This window comes from Cavia porcellus, unplaced genomic scaffold (assembly GCF_034190915.1).
Source record: "Cavia porcellus strain 051 isolate PalLab524CR breed Dunkin Hartley unplaced genomic scaffold, mCavPor4.1 scaffold_7, whole genome shotgun sequence".
Classification (NCBI taxonomy): Eukaryota; Metazoa; Chordata; class Mammalia; order Rodentia; family Caviidae; genus Cavia; species Cavia porcellus.
Window position 1 is genome coordinate 31,206,061 of NW_026947490.1, and position 13,163 is coordinate 31,219,223.

Below are 13,163 nucleotides of genomic sequence, written 5' to 3' on the forward strand. Positions count from 1 at the left end.
TTGTATCAGCGTGGCCAAAGACTCCGCTAGCAGCAGCAATCAAACAATCAACAAACTCTGAAAAGGGTTTATTTGGGCCTTGCTTAATGCTAGTGAGAGAGGAGCTCATATTATCTTTTGCAGGCAGCTTTCTCCAGGCTCAAGTAGCTGCTGTTTGAATTTGAGCAAAAAGTATTGGATTGAACTCCTTTTGAGCCTTTCTGCATGCATAGGCATCTTGCACTATTAACATATTAAGGTCCCACCTATTGCCAGACTGTGTATTGTGCCTGGCGGTCTCTTTGCAATTTTTTGTATATTTTGATTTTTGCAAAAGATTATCCCCACCCAATAAAGTCACTCAGGCTAATCTTTGCCAATCTGTAGTTGTGAGCCAGCCGTCAGCCAGAGAATTTAAAACAGCAAGAGTCAAAGCAGCTGTAAGGCCATATTGGGCAACCACTATCTTTAATTCTTTTAAAGCAGCCACTGTGAATGGCGTATGTGTCCTAATGACTCATGGAGCTAGCGGTGTGGTGCTCATGCCATCTTGTGGCTGTGCGGCACCATCTTGGGGAGGTACATTTGTTTCTGTCACCGGAAACACCATTTCAGGAAGGGACCCACACTAATGTGGCAGAAGTGAGGCAAGCGCCATTTTAAGAGTGCCACGAGGCTTGCCGGAGGCAGGTGCCATCTTAGGGGCACTATAAGGCTGTGTAGCTCAGAGGGCCTTGTGTGACAGTCTCGTCTATCTGAGGATCTGCATGCTGCTGGGCAAGCAGCTCAGAAATTAAATTCCAATATGCAAAGGTGGTCACCAGAACCTTTTCCGGGCTGAAAACACTATAATAATCTTTTAAAGCATCTCTTACTCTTGTCCACCTCTTGGTATCTATAGAACCCTCTAGGGGAACCCAAGGGCAAACCTTATGAATAAATTGAAAATACTGCAATAATTCTTTTGTTCTAACCCTTACCCCTCTTGTCTTGAATGCCTTTATAAGGCCTCCCACAGACACTTTGTGTTCCTTCAATGCTTGACCCATGTCCGGGAAAGGAAATGGGGTCACCATTCACTCACCATGACTCGGGCAGGATGCTGGGTAGTCGTCCACGCAGGCCTTGGTCCTTGATTTAATGTCCTTTTGCTTTTAGCTTTAATCCTTGATTTAGTTTGCTCACTCCTTGCTGCGGTCTTTGTTTCAATTTGCTTTCACTTTCAGCCGGCTTCCTCGAATGGCTCCCTCGTTGTCTCCTCTGTGCCAGGAGCCCCCACGCTGGGCGCCACTTGATCCAGCCCACGGATCAATCCATGGGGTGTACCTGGAGGGGGAACAGGGATTAAAATAAAAACATGGGGGAGACAGAGAGAGAGACTGAGGCAAGTTGAGAGAGTCCAATCAAGCCCCATTTATTCTGGAAGTGATTACATCTTTTACAGGCCAAGGGCGGCTGGTGGGACAGGAAGAGGCTATGGGGATGAATACAACAGGGTCATCGTCACTCCTGGGTATGTGACATAAGCAGGAGAGGATTATGGTAAATGTAGGCAGACGCATTGTGACCATAGGAGAGAGAGAGGCAGGGAGGCAGCAATGGGGTTGTCGCGCGGCTCCCTACACCCCATCACTACCTGCATCCCACCATCACACCCTCTACTCAAGCTGTGCACCTAACAAAGGCCAGGGACACAGTGCCTCAAGGTCTTAGTCTTCTTTAGACTTTGATTTGTATTAATAAAAGGGGCACCATTTGGGTGTCCCTTGTAACTAAAACATATGTATCCTGTCTGTGTTTGTTTCTGTCCTTGTACCACTGAGCAGATTGGTGGTCCTAAGCCAGGGATCTAATATAGAAGTATTTGAATAAACTCACCAAAAAGCCCTGATGTTACAGAAATTTTCCTGACATCTACAAGTTTATGAGATAATGAATTTTAAAACACATACACTTAATACAAATTTTAGATTCCTAAGAAAAATCTGTTCAAGATGTGGAGAGTTCTGTAGTTTTCCGACAACAGATGGACCTAAGTTGGCTGCCTTGTTAGCTCAATGGTTGGTTTTTCTTACTGCAGATACAGTCCCAGGCATTCACACTGAGAAATATCTCAAGACCTCTTTCATTTTTATTTTAATACAAACTTTTGTTACAGACTATGCTACTCAGGATGGGCTCAAACTTGAACTCCTTCTGCACATTATTCCCAGAATTGAGATTGCAGAGTTTTGCTACTACTTCTGGGCTTAGATGTGCTCTTTCCCAGTGGTATCCAAATTTTACTCATTTCTTAGGAACTTATGAACTTCACAGCTTTCTTTTTATATTATACTGTAATGTTATTTTCTTACGTTAACTGAGTTTCATATATAATTATTTTTAATGTTCAAAGAACTCTATAAGACAGACTAATAAGACCCATTTTAAACACAATTCAATTCACAAAATTTCAATAAACAGTATCTGTTCATTTATCTCTAAATTTATCAGCATTTCCAGAATTTACAAACACCATAGCCTAAGAGGCAGTGATTCATAGGAAACAGTTGTTGACAGCCCCTGTTATTCCTTGGTCTCTTGGTCACATCCATGTCACATGAGGCTTGATACTGAGCCCCCCCCAAGGTTAGGAGATCTTATTTCCAGTCATTGTCCCCAAATGAGGAAGAAACCAGAAGGTGTTCGTAGAGGAAACTGAGAACATGGTCCTCATAGTCCTCATTTAATACTGGAGGACTCTGGTCAGCAGGGTATGTTTCACAGTTAGGTTGTGAGTAGGAAATCTCTCCTGGAATTCTGCCAGCCCTTGTCATATCTCATGGAGGAAGTTTGCTTGGGTTTGACCAGACCTTGGGTGGAAAGCAGACACTGGAGCACAGCACAGTCCTGGGTGCAGGGCATAGGGGAGGCTCAGGCAAGATAAATAGAGCAAAAGTTGCAGCCCCACACTGCACTGTATGCTTGGGGTCCTTCAGGCAGTTGGGGAAGCTACACAATCTCTCATTCAGGTAATTGATTAACTCATTCTTCACCTGGGAAGTGGGAAAAAGTCTGAGTCTTGCTTTCTTTGAATGAGTCAGGATGGGGCCTGGGAAGATGTCTTGGTTAATGCCTGGATTCTGATTCTGGAGTCCTGGCTGTGCTTTTGCTTCAAGAACGGGAGACCATGCTTTTGAATTCCTATGAGATTACTTGATGTGCATGGTGTCATAACCCTGGGCAGACTTCTGGAAGGCTGGAGGGGCTCTCCTGAGCACCTAACACATCCCGTGGCAGTTGGTATTGAACTCAGAATAGGGTCCTAGCAGTTCTGTGAAGCAGAATTTGAGAAGTCAAGGTGATTTACCTTATTCCTTTGTCTTGTCCACAAATGCCATTCTGAGGTCTGTCCTAAGACTGTGTAGGACAGAATGACCTCAGATTAGATGTCTTGATGGTTGGCTCCCCCCTTGGGGACAGGGCCCAGTGTTGACCTCTTCCTGAAGACATGGACAGGCATTGGCTTTGTAGGCTGCTGTGGGAGAGGAAGCCTGACTTTAGTCAGCTCCTGAAGAGCTCATCTCAGCACATACAGAGCTAAGAGATTCAACCACATCTAAATGTAAAACATAACAAATACAGATCAGGTGAAGACAAAAAAAAAACAGTAGACAAATATAACAGATGGAAAAATAATCAAAGATTTCATGCAAATTAGGATTTTTTAATAGGGAAACTGTATACAATGGGAAAGTACACATGGAGTTAAATTTCATACAAAAGTGATTGTAGTACCTGCCTATAATTCCTCCACTCTGGGAGGCTGAGGCAGTACTGTGGTGACTTTGATCACAGCCTAGGTACCATAGCAACTTGGCACAACTTATCTCCAAATGAAATATAAAATTTAAAAAGACTGAGAATGTAGCACAGCCCAAAGGCCCTGCTTCAATCTTCAGTACTAAGAGCAAGAAGTCACAGTTCATCAGGATAGATTCTAACTTCTGTGGTGACCATGGGAGGAAAAAAACAATATTAATCTGATTTTTTATCAATAATATGAGTGTTGATCAGATGTTGTCACATTGTTCACCAATGAAAACTCTATTTATATCATCTTCTATTCAGCTAAAGGGAACAAAATACTTCCCAATAATATGTAAATGACAAACAGTTTTTGAAGGGCAACTTGGGACTTTTAGTGAAAATGTGAAACTTTCCATGTCTGGTTATAAGATTTCAGATATTTGATACAACATTTCACAAATGCACAGAAATGCTTCCACTGGCATTTGCTGGCCAACTACTGAAAAATGTCATAAATTTTTCCAATGAAGTTTTATCAAAGAGGAACAGGACTCCTGTGGGACAGTTCCCATGTGAGGGGCACAAAAATCTGATTCCTCATGGAACGCAGGCAAAGAATCACAACAGGCAAGCCAGCTCAGAGCCACTCACTCTCAGAAAAAGCACAGGATTCCCACAATTACCTGCATCTTCTGGACACTGACTTGTGAGAGTAGCCAGGCAAGGTGTGCAGCTTAGCCTCTCTCTATAATCTCTCCTTCCTGTAGGGTGGATGATGTTAATTATTTGGAAAGGATCCACCTCCTGTATCCCCAAGTGATAGGAAGCATCAGCAATTCTGAAGCCAGGTTTTAGTACTCACAGGGACTGAGGGAGGATCTCAATACCCCGTGGGCCTGGCCTGTCTTTTTCTGTGATTCTGGGACTCATAAGCAGCCCCTGCCTCCAGGACATTCCTCCTTCCATTTAGAGGTCTCAGCACTGTACACTTCCATTTGGACTCCACTGCTCCATGGCCTGCCATAGACCACATTCCAAGGCATTCTATATCCCATCAGTGATTCTCAGCACCAAAACCTGTGAGGATCCTGAGAGGTCAGGCTTCTGTTTCTCCAAGCAGTTTCCCTCACTGTGATGGTGATACCTGTACAGAGTAGAGGTGGAGGCACTGGCTCCTTGGGTTTCAGCACTCAAACATGCTTTGATGCTGTGGGATCCTCACCTCAGATTTTGTTTCTTTGTTCTGTCTGTATTGCCAATGAGTCCAAGAGTCCAAAGCTGCTGAGGCTTCATTGGATTTATGTTCTTATTCTCCATATTGTTTCCCAGGAAACAAAGAATCCCACTCTAATTCTTCAATGGGCACACCCTTCTCCTTGCTATGTCACTGAAGGCTCCAGAGTTCTGGCATTCTACCTGTGGGTAAGAGATGGGATGTTCACTGAGTCAGTAGTAATCAGTGGAATCTTTCAAAAACACAGATTTTGGCACTTGAATATCCAGTTGGCAGTATAAGCTATACCCATGGTCTATGAGTTTCAAGGAAGTTCAAGATTTTGTGATCCTGCCGAGAGCCAAATTTACAGAGATTCAAAGACAAAGAATTTTGATGTGCTAAGGTAACAAGGGTAAAGAAGAGTTTGAGTATAGAACCAATGTGAGTTCCAACATGACATGAAACAAGGAAGGAGACTGATCCTCAAAAAATCTCTGAACCTAGGTCAGCTAGGTGAGGATTGCACAAGCAACAGGACCTTGGATTAGAGAGAACTGTCAGTTCAGACACTGGGGCCATATTGAAACACAATGCAAGAGTACAAGAAACTCCTTCTCACAAGTATGCACTCACCATGGTTCCCTCCTACTCTGCTGGGAGAACACTGAGCTTCACAGGTCTCCTGTGCTGCTTCTTCAGGACCTTGTTCTCATGAGGTGCTTGAGTCTGCTGAGGAGCATAAAGACCTGGCCTCTGCTCTGTAAGCTGGGTCTTCTCCCAGCCCTGCAGACTGGCTAATTGCTAGGTTGCCTACTCATATTAAAGAACACACATTGTATAGACACAAGTGAAGTTCTTCATGTGCTCACTTCCCCAAGGAGGAATGAGAAGTTCTCATTGAACAGTCGGTCACACCCACTAGAATCCCATATTCTCAGTACTGATATCTGAGCCTGTCACTCTCTCTCATCATCTACCCGCTCATAGCATAGTACACTGCCTGAGAAAATGCCATCTGTTTTATACACAGCAAAATTCGATTTACATCCTTGTATGAAAATACATTTGATTCTGAATTTCTCCCCAGCCATTCTCTCCAAGTTCAATACCTCTAACAATATCTATTAAAACCCATATACATAAATGCCAACAACTATTCCTTTTCCACATATTACAAGAAAATCCATTGTTTTTGCAAAATATCTTGTGGTTCAGGAAACCAGCCACATATTCTAATGCACTACAAAGCTGTGACATTTAAACTAATAAAACACTTGTGACATTTCGCATGAGACCCTTATAACCATGTCAGTTTCCACACCGGCAGCCACAAAGCCAGAGGAATGGGTTAATCCTGTGTACATACTCACACCAGACAACTCACTCCTAAATGTGTATAGTGAAATACAGAGGAGGGAAAAGTTTCCAGACATGTTCATAATGAAATTAACAGCCCATCCTTGTCCTGTGGAGAAAACCTCCAGGCCATATTCATAGCACTCACTGATATTCAACCTACCATTCCTTTTTCTCTCCAAGTCTCTGGGAGGTTGTGTGAGGCTGCTCTACTGAAGGCTGACATTTTTCATAGTTGGGACACGCCCCTGCATCAACAGAAATCTTAGTAGAACTTTCACAGGGGCAACAACCTCCCATTCATCTCCCATCATATCAATCTGAGGAAAAAGAAGAGAGACAGAAGCCACAATTGCAGTTCTGTAGATGAGAAGAGGTCTCTGGATAAGAGATGACAAATGGATTCCCAATCTCATGATCTGTTTGATGTCATAGTAACCAATCTCTAGCTCCCTTGTACAGCCCACCAAGTCTTCTGATGATCTCTAGATTGGGACAAGGGTGCAAGCTGAAAGCATTAGGGAAAAAGCTGTGCTTCTGTGTATTTTCAGCAGTTATATCAGGCTCTATCCATCTTGATGTAGTCCATGTCCATCTTTACTTATGAGTACCTGTTTGTTGAGGTTGTTTTAAGGACTTATCTTGCCATGGGAGGAAAGTCTACCTTAGAATTGATCCCAGGATAACTCTGCCTCCTTTCTCCCTTATCTCCCATGCTTATGTCATTCTGTGGGACCCCACTGTATTTTAAGGAGTTTCCCCTTGTCCACTGAGAGAGTGTTGGGTTCTATCTCTCTTAGTCCTGTACATTGGGTTCTGTTTCCCTGCAGAAGATAGAGAATGACACCAAGGGTCTCTTGGTTTGGATGAAATCTTCCATGTGTGGGATGTAGGCAGCCCCATTCCCTCTCTGTGCTTAAAATCTCATCTACAACCTTTTCCTGAGAAATCCATGTAGGTGCCCTTCCACTAGTAACCATACCAGTGTGAAAGAGCAATACGCACATTAGACAAATAGAAATTTGCTCACTACATCTAACATAATTTACGTATATGGAATGAAGTAAATTATCACAAAGCCTTATCAAGAAACCTTCATGATATTCTGTGAAATTTTGGGAAACATTCATCATTTACTTTTGTTCAAAATAAAGGTGAATATATAGACTGTCCCAAACTTACCACATCCATCCTCCTCCCTTGAAGGCTGCTTGCCTATAATCCTAGCACTCTTGAGGCTGAGGCAAGAGGATCACCATGAGAGCAAGGCCAACCTGGGTTACAATGTGAGTTCAAGGCCAGCCTGACCTACACAGTGAAATCCTGAAAAGACAAAAAGAAAAAAAAAGCACCAGTCAGTTTTGAACAAGTTACTCCCTGGCAACAAATATTCCTAAATTCTCAGATACTTACAACATTTACTTCTTGGTATCTATTGTCATTCAACTATTGCTTGTCCATAGTGATTCAGGGTAAAATGTTGCTGTCTAGGTCATGCCATTCTTTCTGTTATTTTATGTGGTTTGTTGGTTTATGTTGAAACAGGGTCTCATAGGTCTGCAGGCTGGCCTTGAACTCACTATGTATCCCAGGATCACGTTTAGTTTGCAGTGATCCTTCAGGTACAGACTCTTGTGTACTGTGATTACAGGTGTGCACCTCCACACTAAGAAGAACAAATCAGTCTTCTTTGAACAAAGTTGAACAAGTAAATGGAGTCTCTTAAAACTTCCATTTAAGTTAAAACAACCAATTTTCTGCCACCAAGCTTCTGGAGCATGACACAGAGCTATCAAATATTTCTCGGTCAAATCAACTTCCCACAGGGATCTACTGATGGCTGAGACATGAACTGCCTAGGCCTCTGGGTACACAGCAGCCCATAGTGTTTGTGGTTTGCTGTTACTCTGTTTATTGGGATTATGATGCTGAATGAAAGAGCAAGTTAACACTGGGATTCACCTCAGTCTCAGAACTCCTGCCTGGCAAGCATGAGGTTCTGAGGTCCATTTGCAGTACCAATGAAAAAAGGAGTAAGATCTGGCCTATCTTGGTATATGCTTCCTGGTTCTGGCCTATCTTGGTATATGCTTCCTGGTTCTGAAATGTCACTGTGCCAGAGGCAAGATTCATGCTGAGTTTGTCTTGCCTAAAGGTCAGGTACATGCAGAGGAGGGGACATGTCCTGTAGAGGATGCCAGGTGAGCACATAGAGCTCAGTGTGCCTTCCTCTTACCAAGTGCATCATTTTCTATCAATTACATGTTAAAGAGGATTTTTAAAAAATCCTGATATTCATGCTTGAAACTGACATAGCCTGGGAATTCACATTTTGGTGGTCCAAGTTCTCTGACACTTCTAGGGGAGCAACTTCCTTTTGGTAGAAGTTCTATTGTCTGTAGAAAGGAGAATTTTGTATTACCTTTGTTTACCTCCATTTGGTTATTACAGCAAAATGCCTGAGTCTAGGTCTCTTATAAAAGATTTTTGTTGGATTAGGTACTTGGAGGATGAGATGTCTAACATGATGGCACTGGCATCTGTATTTTGTGCCAAATCCTAACACAGGGCAACTTCCAGCTAGGGTGGGTGAAGAGAGGCTAAACAAAAACTCTATGAGTGAACATGTCTCGACTGCTTTTCCCCTAATGATTGTCATGTTGTATATTTCACTGAGAGAGTTCCCTTAAGTTCACAAAAAGAAACACTTTCAGAAAAGTCAGTGTCACCAATGTGAGTGGTACACCAAGTAAGCTGAAGAAAAATGCTGTAGTTCTTTCCACAGTCTAGTATATATCACCAGGCGTGGAAGCACACACCTCTAATCTAATTACTCTGGAAAGCTAAGTCAAGAGGATCACGAAGTTGAGCCCATCATGGGTAATTTAAAACATTCAATAATAGTGTCTCAAAATAAAAAATGAAAAAGGGCTGGATGGAAGGATGGGAAGCAGTCAGAAATAAGGGGTGCTATGTCCTGTATAAAATTTTATATACAGTGGCACCTCAGTTAATGAACTGAACTCTCCATGATTGTGGCCACAGATTGCATAAACTTTTTTGTAAAAAAAACATGTTTTGAATGGACTGATATGTTCTCACATTAGAATGTGTAAATGGTTTTATAATTCTGCAAATATACACAGTTATTAACTGTATACTTAAAATGAACAAATTTCAATTTCATAGTAAGTAAATTATATCCCAACAAAATTTTTCTTTGGTCTCTGGGATTGAACTCATGACCTTGCACTTGCCAGGCATATGCTCTTGCCACTGAGCTAAATCCAAACTTATTTTTAAAATGTCCATTATCATTTGTAGTCTCAATGCAAATCAATTTCAATTTAGTGCACATATTACTATACCTTTTCAATTCATGTTATGTCTCTCAAATCTACTTATTAGTAAAGCTCCATAGTCATCCATTAATAAAGCTACTCTGTAATCAATAATTCATCTGCTACACTTATTTTCCTACTCATAATTTTGTTTCTATATATTACCTTGCCACAATATTGTCCAATTAGCTTACTTTTTTATTTTAAAGAACAAGACAGAACAAAGCTAATTGAGACACTGCAGTGACATTGGTACAGAACTTCACAGCATGATACCAGGATAACAGTAATAGGTACCATAGTGCATCTTTTATCTTCACAATTGCTGTCTAGTCATTTAGGTATATCAAAATCAAACCAAAAACAGAACATTATAAAACCAATCAAAAGAGAATATTGAAAAGAGCAAAACCAAAAATCACAACAAAACAGTGAAAACATTTTCCTACAAACAGAAGATAGAAGAAAATTCCCGCTCTTTGCTATATTGTGTATGGTCAGCCTTCCACGAGATGTTCATACCTCTGCCCCCAATTGCTAACAAGGGTGGTGTGGATGAGATGATGATTCTCAACTCACATGCTGGTATGCTTACTAGAGACATCCACTGGTTCCCCTATTGGCTTGAGCCAGGGCTCTTACCAAGAAGGAAGGTGAATTGCTTTCTTGTTCAGATGCCAAAGTTTCACCATGGCCGGATCTTTGGAGCCATTGACTGGTTCTCCTGACTTGCGCAGCGGTGCTTACCAAGAAGGTAGGCAAATAAATATATGAAAAATGTTCATCATCATTACTCATTAGAGAAATGCAAATTAAAACCACACTGAGATTTCATTTCACTCCTGAAAGAATGGCCAGAATCAAGAAAACTACCAGCAATAAATGCTGGAGAGGCTGTGGGGAAAAAGGAACTCTCTTGCATTGTTGGTGAGACTGTAGAGTAGTGCAACCAGTGTGGAGGTCAGTCTGGAGATTTCTCAAAAAGCTGGGATTGGAAGTCCCATTCAACCCAGCTATTCCACTTCTAGGCATATTCCCAGAACTGAAAATATCATACCACAGTTATATATGTGCATCCATGTTTATAGCAGCACAATTTGTAATAACTAGATCTTTGAAACAACCTAAATGCCGGATAAAAAAGCTGTGGTATTTTTATACAGTGGAGTACTACTTTGCTATAAAGATTGCTCACATTGAGATATTTATAAATAAATGGATGCAACTTGAGATCATACTCATAAGCGACATAAATCAAACTCACATTTATAAATACCATATAGTCTCCCTATGTGTAAGAAATGGTAAGTGTACATAAGAGTTTATGGTAATCATGATTCCCCATTACATTGCTTTGAAGCCTTACAATGTTTTCTTTCATTGTTTTATCATGGTTTTATCATGGTTTGTTTGATTTTATTATCTGTGATGGTATGAACAGCTATTTTGAAGAAAACAAGACATTATAATAGCCATTGCTGATTTAATATAATCTTAGTCTGAAGTCCTACCATGCATTTGTTCTTCTGTTTCCATTAGTTCCATCATGTTGTACCTTATTGAATTTTATTTTGCCATAGTATAAATTTTCTATGGAAAATGAGATAATATAGAAGCCATTGTTTGTTTTCTGTTATTTGGTTCTCAGTGCCCTATAATATTTGCAATCTCTTGAATGGTTTTATACTCTTTTGTTATGCTTGATACTATTGTATATGAAGTTAAGCTCAACTATTTCAAAGAAAAGAAAGAGACATTATGGTAGTTATTGTTAATTACGGGTTGCCTTGTGGTGAAATACTGTGTTGCTTTCATTTTTCTGTTCTGATCTGCTTTGTTCTGTTCTTTTTTGTCTTAATGTCTTTAAAATAAAATTTTAAAATATTTTACAGAATAGTCCTAAACAGCAATTTTTATATGCAGTTATTTGGTCTTTTCTTTTGTCTTGGCAGTACTGGGATTGAACACAGGGCCTTCACACAATGTTACAGTTCCATGCCCACCCTCTGCCTTTTTGTCTTTTTCCAAATTTGAGACAGGGTCTCACTACTTCTCTATGTTACTCAGGTTGGACTCAAACTTGAGGTCCCCTTCCCTCAGGCTCCTGGGGTGCTAGGCTTGCTGGTATGTGTCAACACCCTGATGGTGTACTTCTAGCATCCATAATGTGCAACAGGAAACGGTGCAGTACAGTTGGTAGCATTTGGAAAATTGTGGTCTTTCCTAACCAAGAAGTCAAGAAACCTAAGAGTAAAGATTCAGATTTTACTCAGTCCAACTTTATTTCTGCTACTGACACCTTCCAAATTTGTCTTCTTATTCTGCCAGGTTGAAAAGCTGATACAAATCTTGAATGCTTTTTGGCATCATTTGGAAGTTCATGTTGCATTTAGTTATCCCCATCCCAGCCCACCCAGCAACCATGTAACACTAAGCCAATCCTCACCCAATTCCTCTAGTCATGATAGACAAATTGGGAAGTCTATCCTCCTCTCTCCCAGAGAGCTTCTTTCTCATAATACTTTAGCATTATGCATTATCAGTTTCAATATCTGAACCAAGCTCTAGGCAGATTCCCATGAACGGAGTGGCCACAAGTGCACATAAACAAAAAATATTTTTTGCTAGGGATATGGCTAAGTGGTAGCATGCTTGCCTACAGTGTTCATGGTCTAGGTTTAATCTCTGGCACCCCCAAGAACAAAACAATGTTTTTGTAATGAAACATCAGTTTTTAAAAACTTAGCAGTGTGTACATTATCCTTCTTCCTGAACTTCACATATGCTTACTATTTATTTTTATTGCATGTAAGTCAAAGTACAAACCACAACAAAATCCATTCAGGATTATATAAAAATATAAAATTTGATTAAATTGTAAGACTTATGGCACATTCTGAATAAAAATATACTTGTTAATGTGAATTTACATATGTATATGCTATTTGAATTTTGATTAAACTTTTGACACTTCCTTAATTTTCACAATTAACACTAACTTTTCATTAATCCTTGGGATTCAACAATTATTACCACTGAAAAATGGGTGACCATTATTTTCCCTGCATTACTTCTATCAATAAGCATATTCTAGTAATCTATTCTATCATAAATAGTTGTCTTAATGTCCTGCATAGGCATAGCTATTACAATCAACTGGTAGAAAAATCCTTTTGTATGACACACGGTGGCCCTATCTGACATTGTTGATGGCCTAGAGGTCTACATCAACTTCTACCTCATAATAGTAAGATGCAATACAGGAATTTAAAATTTACCATCCTTTTCTTCCACCATTAAAATATGAATGTGTTATTTCCTTATTATTCTTCATACGAATTCTACAATCTGTAGTCAGTTGTGAGAATTGGTTTAAAATTTTACTGTTAGCTATACTACATTACTGTCCATGTTAAACACATTTATGGGTTGCCTTGTATAAATTCTCTCATAACAAAGGGATTGCTGTTGTTTGTTTTATT